Consider the following 11,831-nt stretch of genomic DNA (forward strand, 5'->3'; position numbering starts at 1 on the left):
TGTATCTATTGGCATGTTTTGGCTACCTATAAATGTATTGAAATGGTACCATATTGGTTGCTAGGTGTGCTTGAGAAAAGGGTGGCAAATTGGCTTTGTAAATAGCTATTTTTGTCTACACGGGCAGAGACATAGGTGTGTGTCTCAACCCTGTGCGACTCAAGGTCATGCTATATGGCCGTGTGTCCCGTGGGGTACCCTTTCGAATTAAGTCAGTATACCCTACAAGTTTGGCATGGCCTAGACACACGGGCATATCTACTGGCTGTGTGTGGCACACGGGTTGGCACACGGGTGTGTGGCTGACTATGTGACCCAAGTCAGTAACCTCTCTAGATTTCACACGGCCTTGTGGTGCAAGTCAATATGTATGCCCTGTTTTCACATGGTCTATGACACGAGTGTGTCTGGTGGCTGTGTGCCTGTTCACACAGATGTGTGCCCCTTAAATGATTGAAAATTTTATAAGTTTTCTAAAGTTTACAAATGTTATTGGTTTAGTCCTGAACCTATTTTAAGCATTTTTTTAAGGTCATAGGACCTTATAAGGGACAATATGAATGAGTTGAATGGATTTAGATTATGAATGCATAAAAGTTTGTGAATGATGAGTATTATCAGATAATGTCTTGTAACCCTATTCCAGCGACGGATACGGGTTAGGGGTATTACACATCCACTACATCATAATTGACAAAATGCACATATTCATTCATGGTGGCACTTTCATCGCATTCAATAGTCGGGTAGGATTTCAACAATGGCTTTAATTTTTTTTAATTAACATTAAAGGATGTTTTCGTTTCCTAATTTTAAAACCTTTCCCTTTTAACTCTTCCTTACTTGACCCATTTGACCACAGAGCTTTCTTATGATACAGAAGAAGAATAAGTTTTCTTAAACAAGGTGTAACCTCCTCTCCAAGAGGTTAAGTTTAATTTTTTTGTTAATTGTCACTACAAGGTAGCTCAATTTTAGAGAAAAGTGTCTTTTCTTTGTATTAGAAATCTCTAGCCAAGTGAAGTTTTGGTTATTCTTTAAAAGGCCTCATGCTTCAAACAAGTCATCAAATAGGCCATCTAGGTTCACCCTAGCATTCAAGTTATTATTTGTACTACTTTTAGAATGTGTAGATGTAAAATCTTCAGCATGAAAATTTGGAAAGGATTATTGATTAGGTGTTATATTTGTAATAAAGGTACAAATATCTAATTTTTTGACGAAAATAATAATTAGGTGATGTCTTAACAAGAAACTGTCTTTTTGGACATGGAGAAACACCAAACTTTCCAACCCAATTTAATAATGATGCAAGGTTAATGGAAGTAGATGTGACCTAAAAAAAGGTTCAAATCATTGAACAAAAAAGGTATTATGGATTGTTGGTGTGTGGGAATAAAATAAATTTATGAGAAATTAATGGAGGCTAGAAGGCATGTATCAATGTCACTTTCTTTTAGGTTCTATTTATTTGATCTAGTGCTTTAAGTGTAGTGTTTTCGTCTATGTACAATTGTACTTTTTTCGAATAGATTGGTTAATAAAATCATTCATGAGTGACATTAATATCTTTAGTATATTGTCCTTAATGGTTTTTGCATGCAAATCAAAATGGAAGCAAATATTGGCTCATTGGTTGTCTAATTTTTATCTAATACTAAGGGTATTACGTGTTCAGATTTGTAGATGAACCTAAACATGTTCTTAGTCTAAAAAAAATGAGCAAACGGATTGAAAGGCTAATATGTCGCCTATCAAGTCCGATTAGGGAGATAATTTGTCTTGGGCATCGAAGCGGATGAATCCTAGAAGATAGAGATATAGATCTGACTGACTTGACTAACAGCACATTGAACAAGACCCAAGTCGAAAAAATCCTAAATACATTTATGGATTTATTCACTTGTGATGTTCATAGTATGGCATACCTTAATCTTGAGTGGATGATGGACTATGTACGCGTGAATCGTATACTTTGATGTAACTAAAGCCCGAGGTCAAATAAATAAGGAACTGAAAGCTAATGTATTGGTATACGACTTTTGTAGTAGGTAGCATCGTTTACAATAGTGGAATTCATAGCCCAAGACATGGGTAATGAAATCCTCTCACTAGCATTACATGACAGATGAAATGTAAATGCGGCCACGGGCCGTCTTTTTTTGTAATGAATGACTTAAGTATTATATGATAGTAATTTATTTTTCATGATGGAAGATGTAATGGTTACCATGAGATACAATAGGATCATATTAGGAGACCAGATTTATTCCAAAGAGATTAAGGATACCCTATGAGGGTAACACACTTATGACAAGGTCATTAGACGAGCATTGATAGTGTAACTTTCATAATGTATTAGGGAGACCTCAGTCACGATACTATAGTGGAATGACTTTGTGATTAAATGAGTTTATAATTAATAGGTGAAAATTTGGAACTTAATTATAATTCATTTGAGCCCTAATTACATATGTCCAATTGGTCAATCCGTTAGCTCATTGAAACTAGAAATGAATTGCATGAAGAATCAATTGAACAAACATGATAAAGTTAGATAAATGGGTTACATTCGGAAATGAATGTGGTTTCTCAGTTAGTATGTAAATGACCTGAGAATTAATTTAAGTTTTCTGAATTATTATTTAATTTAAATAATTAAAGTTTGAAAATTAATTTAAATTAATTTATGAACTCCCTAACCCGGCCTAGACATTACGACCAGATTCTGAAGGTTACATTGGCCACTGAAATGGTCAAGTAAAATTACTGGAGTTTCTAAAAAAATCATTTAAAACATTTTCCAATTTTTGAAGGAAAGCTTAGCGTGTTATCCTTTTTCACTAAAAGTTACCATTTTCATAAAAATTGATTGATTTTAATGTTTACATTGTAAAATTTATTTTCCAAATTATTTACCTTTTTAAAATCTCATATACATACTATCGCAACGAAAAGTAATATTTAACATAGTTTTAGTGAAAACCTAATTTGCATGCAAAATTAACTCAAATTCCATGTTTCAGCATCCTAAAACGACATGCATGCCAAATAAACCTGAAATTAAAATTCCATTCCACAGTTCAATTAAAATAATACATTTCCGAAAAAACAGAAATTATAAGTAATATGACTAAAATACTTTTAGGAAAAACTATCTGAGACAAGCCCTCAAAATGGCAAGTCTGCATCCTAACCTCGTGGCTTATCTGTAAGGACGGAAATTAAGGGAGCTCAGCATAAGAAGCTCGGTGTGAGTCTATACACAAGAATATTAGTGCAAAACAATAGATAAAGCATACAAGATAATAGTTCTCAAAACAAACACACCATATAGCAACACAAAATTTAACAGTTTCTTTTAGCATGGTTGTGAATGTCAATGCAATTCATGTTTAACAAAAAAATTCCGAACTATACTTAGCTGCACATCATAGTAAGATTTCTCCAAAACTCATCTATCCTTACACATCGCATTATGGATAAACCACCAGTAATTGCAGATGAACTGCCAGTAAAAATAGTGGGTAAACCACAATAGTTTTCAAAAAAAAAAGATTGCAAATAAACTGTCAGTAAGTTGTGGATGAACCACCAGTGTTTACAGATTTAATGAAGCACTCCAAACCCGACCTAGACGTTATGGCTGAATCTGTGATGTGACATTAGAGTGTTTTTCCAAAACACAAATTGTTAGAAATCCATTTTTTGTAAAAACTTCTTTAGATTCTAAATAAAAGGTTAGGATGGCTAGTTCCTTGTGAAAACTCAAGTTATTTAAGCAAAACATTAATTATACTAGTTTCTCAAGTTTTAAAACAGTGTTTGTAGCGGAAGCTTTTAAAACGTATGGCGTAAGCGTGATGATTTCAGAAAAAAAACATTGGTTTATGCTTTCTTGATGTTAAATATGACTCCTATTTTCAGTCAAATTTGAAAAATAATCTTTTAGTTAAACTCTGTTTACTTGTTTCAATCAAACACTGATTAGTTTAGATTATTTTATTATTATTTGACCTATGAATTTAGCCTATAACTAGGCACTTTTACAACCTTAGAAAAATACACCCATTAGAGATTAGAACTCATAACACATTTAGAGAATTTTGTGTTTACGTTTTGAGGGTTCTTTGTTTTCGGGTTTTGGGGTTTAGTCTTTATCTCCATCTTTTGTACTCTTCGTTCTTTTGCCATTATAGTAAAATTATCTTTTCTCGTGGTTTTTTATCCTCTTTGGAGAGGTTTTTCCACGTTAAATTTGTGTGTTCAATTTCTCAATTTATTCTGCTATTTTTCTTTTTCGTTGCTTACTTGGGTCGATCCTAACACTTGAAAATACAAGTCCTATTACTAACAGGTAAAAATCAAAGTAATTAAATTCCCCAAAAATAAACTTTAAAAGGCCTTATTACAAAGCGAAAACCCAATACCGAATAAAAAAATCTAAATTATAGTATATTAAATAAATTAACTACGTCGAGTGGCCACCTTCGAGTCCTCCATCGCCTCGATCCGTCTAAGCACGGGATTTCACCTGAGATAATGAGATGGGTGAGTTTATGAAAACTCAATGTGTGAAATCCCAAAATAACAATCGAGTAACGCATAATGGCCTAGGCCGTTAGTTTCGATTAGGGCCTTAGCCCTTTTTCATATTAGTATCGATGTCGATACCGGGCTTGAGCCCATTTCAATAATGAGAGATGCGGGTCTTAGCCCATCTCGAGACAAAGATGCAAACAAAGAATCCTACCCAATCCAACTACTACACACTATCTTCGTACCATCCTTACACACCATGTGGGGATAAAATCGACCCACCCAACCCTACACACCAAGTCGTACCGATTTCGGTACTAAAACAATATTTGCAGCAGAGCTGCCAGTAATAGGCTTATAGTCATTCAGTACACTTCCTCCAAAATCGTATGTCCCACCCTATGCAATGCAGCATAATATAAATGAATGTACAGTAAATATGGCATACTCACACAGTCATATATCGCGTAGGGGTAAATCAGTCATTTACAAAAATAAGGGTCTGGGTACACTTACCAGCCCAACAATAGGTCCACAGTCGTCTTGGGCGACCCGTGCAACCTTTAACAGTCAACCAGTGATAATGGGCCCATGGCCCCTATTATGGCCCAGGTAGGCCCACACGTTCGTATGGCCCACATAACCCAAAATGGCCTCAGCCGTGCAGTTCACATAGCCTAGCCCAACAGTACCACACTTCTGTGTGAATCTTTCCGTGTGGCCCGCATGCCTATTGGGCCCATTTAGCCCAGCTCATCCCAAAATGGCCTTGTGTCATTTCGGCCCATAAAAGCGCTCATGGCCCTCTCGTTGACCACACGGTCGTGTTTGGTTACACGGCCTGCCAGCGGCCACACGCCCATGTGGTGTCGATAACCCACATTTTGGCTTTTCACCTTTTCAGCTTTTTGACTTTTCAGCCTTTGTCGTTTTACATCTAAAAACAGTGTTACACACACCTACTTACGAAACATGTCGAAGTCCATGACACCAACCTATATTCAAACAAGACCCTCGATTAGTCCTATGATCAACAAGATTAAACACCTTCTTAAACACTCATCAAAAAGACACACCGATACTCGCCTTGATTGAATGAGTGTGGTTTCAGTCCACCCAAAACGCTGATAAATATTGCTAACAACTTCCTTGATGGCTATCTGCACATTAAATAGATTCATTATTCATGTTGATTAAACTTGCAGTTTGAATCCACATATATTAGCCTATAGAAAATACAAATCCCAAAATGAGAAAAAAGGCATTCAGCCAATACCAACCCAAGCCAACATAATTTAGTTCGGATCAATCACGACGAATAATATTACCTTCGATCAAGAATAAGCAAAAAGGTTCCAATCGTATCTGTAATGCTAGAGAACTCCCTTACTCCTCGAGGGTTACTTAAACCTAAAAGAACACCATAATCAAGAAAAGAAGAAGATAAGAATCAGTATTAAAGAAAAAAAGGAACAAAGCCGAACAAAACAGAGACGCAGAGACTTACCAACCTATATATAGCCAACAGAAACCGATTGAATGAAAGGGAAATGAGGATAGAATCGAGAGAGAGATGAGGGTCAGCAAATGAAGGAGGGAAAGAGAACGATGGAATCAAAGCAAAGTTCGGCTACAGAGGCAAGGGGGATTAGACCTAGACAAAAGAATAGGAGAAAGAATTGAGAAGGAGAAGAAAGTCGACCAACCAAGCACACTGTCACAAAGTAAAACCAAAATAGATCAACCCCGAAAAGTACTATTTGGCTACAAAACAAAAATATTCAAAAGGAAGAAAAGAACAAAAAGGGTAAAAGTTATCGAAATAGAGAGCAACTAGAGCACAATTTCAGCACTATGGGAAAAGAGGTCCTATGATCTAATTTACAAAATGGAGAGTCCCACATTCGGCCAACTACTACCTCTCCCCCACTCCTTGATCCAGTCCCCTATCTCTCCCCAAATCTCTCCTCTTTTTCCTCACTTGACCGATTCAAACTCCCTCAACTATTCTTCAAATTTTCCTACTTGATCCCTAACTCCCCTCAACTGTCCAACCACTAGAGTCCCAATGCCATCCAACCACCCACACGGCAGTTTGCAAAAAGAACACTCCCTACTTGCAATAAGACTCGAACCCTAGTCCCTTGGCATAGCAACATGCCATATGCCACTAGACTAGTAGGCTTTTCATGGCATGTTTTACCCACATAAATTTAAGAAGCCTACTAGCAAAAAACAAGGGTTTATTCAATAAGAACAAAAATTTTGCTCTAGCCATGGCTTGACCCCATGACTTCTCAGACACCCGCAGAGCACTAAACCACTAAATCAAACATACTTTCATGCTGCAGCACACAAAACTAATTTAACAGGGGTTTTCGGGATTTGGGGCATTACATTTAAAAATGTTAGTACCCCGAATACCTGATGTGATACAACATGTCCCAGAAAATTGACTTCGCATAACCAGAACTCGCATTTACTGAACTTTGCATACAACTGTTTATCTCGCAAAGTCTATAGCACAAGTATTAGATGTTCAGCATGCTCGGTTGCATCACGAGAATAGATCAAAATGTCATCTATGAACACAACCACAAATTGATCCAAATACTATCTAAAATTTCTTTTCATCAAATCAATGAAAACAGCAGGTGCATTAGTGAGTCTGAAAGGCATAACCAAAAACTTATAGTGTCCGTACCTCGTTCGGAAAGCAGTCTTTGGCACATCAGAGTCTTTAACTCACAACTGATAGTAGCCTGATCTCAAATCTATCTTTGAAAACACTGTAGCCCCTTTCAGCTGATTGAACAGGTCATCAATCCGGGGCAACGGATATTTATTCTTTATAGTCACCTTATTGAGTTGTCTATAGTCGATACAAATTCTCATAGTTTCATCTTTCTTTTTCACAAATAAAACTGGTGCACCCCAAGGAGAGAAACTCGGTTGCGCGAAACCTCTATTTGTCATCTCTTGCAACTGAGCTTTCAATTCTTTTAATTCAACAGGTGCCATTCTGTACGGAGCTATCGATATCGGAGTCGTCCCTGGCATTAACTCAATACCAAATTCTACTTCTCGGATAGGTGGCAAACCTAGCAATTCTTCAGAAACACATCCGGATACTCGCACACAACTAGTACTGATTCAATCTTTCTTTCAACCATTTTACTATCAAGCACATACGCAAAGTAAGCTTCACAACCCTTTCTCACATACTTTTGAGCTAACATCGAAGTTATCACTGCCGATAAACCATTCAAGTCATTAGATTCAATCCGAATAATCTCATCATTCTAGCACCATAAATTAATAGTCTTTCTTTTGCAATTTATGACAGCATCGTACAAAGTCAACCAGTCCATGCCCAGAATTATATCGAACTCATTGAATGGCAACAACATCAAATCAGCCAAAAAACACGAATTTCGAATCATCAAAGGACAATTCTTACACACTTTTTCAACCAGAACACACCGGCCCAAGGGGTTCGATACTCAAATCACAAACTCAGTAGACTCAACAGGCAAAATCTTACTGGATACTGAAGTCTCAAACACATAAGAATGAGTTGAGCTAGGATCAATTAATGCAATTACAATAGTATCATAGAGAGTGAATGTACCAGTAATAACATCTGGGGATAAAGCCTCCTCACGAGCACGTATGGGATAAGCTCTGGCAGGTGCGCGACCCTTAGATTGAACTGCCTTGTCTTTAGTTCCTCTCTGACTACTACACACATTACCCGTATTTCTGGGTGGTCTACCTCGAGCTGACATATTACTCGGTCTCGCATTCTGTACTGTGTTTTGTTCAGCTAACTCAAAGCATTCACAAACGAAATGATTCGTTGATCCACATTTAAAACAGGCTCGATCATGTAATCTACAACTTTCGAGATGTCGTTTACCATAATGTTTACACTTGGGTTGATTCGATCTAACATTACCAACACTAGCTACTAAGGTAGCCCTCGAGCTCACAGGTGGTCTATCTTGATCAAGTCTAGTATAACCCGCAGTAGCCTTTGAATGGCTAGAATCATCCCAGAATCTCTTTGACATCGATTGAAATTTTTTACCCGACAATCTTTTACACAAATATCTAGCTTCAAAGTCAGCTTTTATTTTCTCCTTCCCGAGCTCTTCAGCTTTGCACACTTGCTCAACCAGTACAACGAACTCTTTTATTTCAAGTATGCCAACTAGTAGTTTAATGTCTTCGTTCAACCTGTCTTCGAATCTTTTACACATAATGGCTTCGGTTGAAACACACTCTTAGGCATATCGACTGAGTCTCACAAATTTTCGCCCATATTCTATCACAGTCATGTGACCCTGTTTTAATTCTAGAAATTCTTTGTGCTTCTGGTCGATAAATCTCTGACTGATATATTCTTTACGGAACTCAGTCTGAAATGACTACCAGGTCACCCGTTGATAAACCATAAAAATAAAACATTCTAATCCCATACTTAGGATATTTTTGGATAATTTATCATATAATTTAGTGAATCAGATGCTCTTAATACTTTAATTTCATGTTTTATACTTAAGAAAGCATAGAGGAACAAAATGAGCAGAAAACGAGCTGATTGAAAGATCCACATAGCCAAGACGAATTCCACACAGGCTGAGCACATACCCATGTGACCCACACAGGTTAGCACACGCCCATGTGGTAGCCCATGTCGATATCGCTCCCTGTTTCCCAAACACGCGGAAAAAGCCAATTTTTAGGGTTTTTGAGCATTCTAAAGTCTATAAATACATACTAGAAGAGGACCTAAAGGGAGGACGGAGAGCAGAGAGCCAAAATTACTCGAAGGAAGCCGTTGGAATCATCTCAGAAGCAGGATCCACGTTAAGATTGAATATCTCCATTCAAATTTCTCTTGAAGTTTATTTGGGTTTTTCATGTCTTGTTGTTTTTCTAAATTTGAGATGTCTTCCTTTTATATAATGAACTAAACTCCCTAAATACCTAGGGAGGATGAAACCTACGATGGATCTTATTATTTAATTATCTGAATTACACGATAAATACTTGTTTTTGTTCTTGATTACGTGTTCTTAATCCTTGTTTTAATATTTTCAGGATATTATTCCAAGTTCGATATACTTATTCAGTGGAGCAAAAGTTCCTGTTTAAGAGTAGATCTAGCATAATTAAGCAGAGTTGCATGCAATCCTAGAAATAGGACGACATAAATCTACCGGATTAGAGTCAAATCTAATAGGGGAATCCATAAATCGAGTTAATGCGACGATAGGGGTTTTAATTAGAAAGAGATTTCAATTAATCAACCTAGAGTCAGTTTTTCTTAGTCTCGAAAGATATTAACATAATTTAGGGATTTCTAAAGATCAAGACAAGTGAATAAATCATTTGATTCAGAGTTAGAATAATAAGTAAAGTCTAGGTGGATTCTTTCCTGGGTATTGTCCTCCTTATAAGTTTTCTTCAAGTGTTTTTCCCAATTCGCTCTCTGTCATATTCATTAGTTAATTAGTTTAGTTAATTTTAGATTAAAACAAATCATGTTTATTTTAGGCTAAATAATAGAAAGATAGTAAATACTAGTACTTTTAGTCTTTGTGGATACGATATTCTGGACTCACCATAGTTATACTACCATTCGATAGGTGTGTTTGCCTTTGTCGTGATCGTAGTCTAGTTTAGTGAATCATAAAATGATCATCAAGTTTTTGGCACCATTTTCGGGGACTAAGATATTAAGAACACTTGATTTTTATTAATTGAGCCATTTTTATTTTATTGTATTTTATTTTTATTTTAGTTTTTTTTTAATTACTAACTTTCCTTTTGTTTGCTTCTGGCAGATTCTTGTAGTTTATGACTAAAAGAAACCCGTCAGGACCTCTACTTTTTGACAGTGAAATTGAAAGCATAGCTTGTAGATATCGTAGAGAAATAAGACGAAGTCTACAGTATATAGAGGAAGAGAACGAGGAGAAACCAATAATACCTAGGAGATGGCTAAAGATCAGAATAATCCGCTACCTCCTGTGGTTGCTGCAAATCCTGTGAATCAGAATCCTGCTCCTCGTACTATGTACGACTATGCTAAGCTTAATTTAGCTGGGGCTGAATCGAGTATTGTTATACCTGCAATTGCTGCAAATAATTTTAAACTGAAACCTAGCACTAAACAAATGATTCAACAGTTTGTTCAGTTTGATGGTTTGCAGGATGAAGACCCAAATACTCATTTGGCTAACTTCTTGGCGTTCTATGATATTTTCAAAATAAATGGTGTTTCTAATGATGTCATTCGCATTCGGTTATTTCCCTTTTCATTGAGGAACAAAGCTAAACAGTGGTTGAAATTGTTACCATGAGGTTCCATCACTACTTGGGAACAAATGACAGAAAAGTTTTTACGAAAGTATTTTCCCCAACTAAAACGGAAAAGTTGAGGAATGATATCTCTTTTTTTGTGTAGATGAATTTAGAAACTATTTACGATACGTGGGAGAGGTATAAGGACTTATTGAGAATGTGTCATCACCATGGATTACCTTTATGGCTATATGTTCAAACTTTTTACAACGGTTTGAACCCTTCAACTAGGCAGTTGATCGATGTAGCTGCTGGTAGGAATTTAAATAACAAAACACCTAAGGAGGCTTATGAGTTCATTAAAGACATGTCACTGAATAATTATCAGTGGCAAGTCGTGAGGACAACCGACAAAAGCCGTTGATGTTTTCAACCTCGACATGGTCACCATGTTATCAAACCAGGTAGAGCTCTTCAATTAAAAGATTGATGGTTTATGTATCTCTACGCAGGTACATCTGACAATGCAGTGTGACACAAGTGGAGGGGGAATGAATAATCCAGAATGCCTAGCCTATGACCCTAGCAATACAAATGAACAAGTCAATTATATGGGTAACAATTCTAGACCTTAGAATAACCCTTATAGTAATACTTACAATGCAGGTTAGAGGAACCAACCCAATTCCTCTTAGGGTGGTCAAGGCAATCAAAGACCACAACCCCCTCCAAGCTTTCAACCACCTTACCAGCAGAAAAAGAAGCCGAACCTTAAGGAGATGCTAACGAAATTCATCTCGATGTTAGAAACACATTTCCAAAACACTGAAACAATGCTTAAAAATCATCAAAAACCGATTCAAGGGCTTGAGAATCAAATAGGTCAGCTTGCTAAGCTGATCTCTGAAAGACCACAAGGTAGCTTGCCTAGCAACACCGAGACTAACCCAAGAGAGCAACTCTATGCGATTACTGTTTGA

The 11,831-nt window shown here is 36.7% G+C and overlaps 1 non-coding gene across 1 annotated transcript; it reads right to left on the reverse strand.

Moving 5' to 3' along the window:
• Positions 1-10,981: 10,981 nt before the first annotated feature.
• Positions 10,982-11,088, reverse strand: LOC128287578 (small nucleolar RNA R71). The gene has a single exon (XR_008278278.1). It is a non-coding gene; the product is annotated as a small nucleolar RNA R71 (small nucleolar RNA).
• Positions 11,089-11,831: the final 743 nt, after the last annotated feature.

This window comes from Gossypium arboreum, chromosome 13 (genome assembly GCF_025698485.1).
Source record: "Gossypium arboreum isolate Shixiya-1 chromosome 13, ASM2569848v2, whole genome shotgun sequence".
Taxonomy (NCBI): domain Eukaryota; kingdom Viridiplantae; phylum Streptophyta; class Magnoliopsida; order Malvales; family Malvaceae; genus Gossypium; species Gossypium arboreum.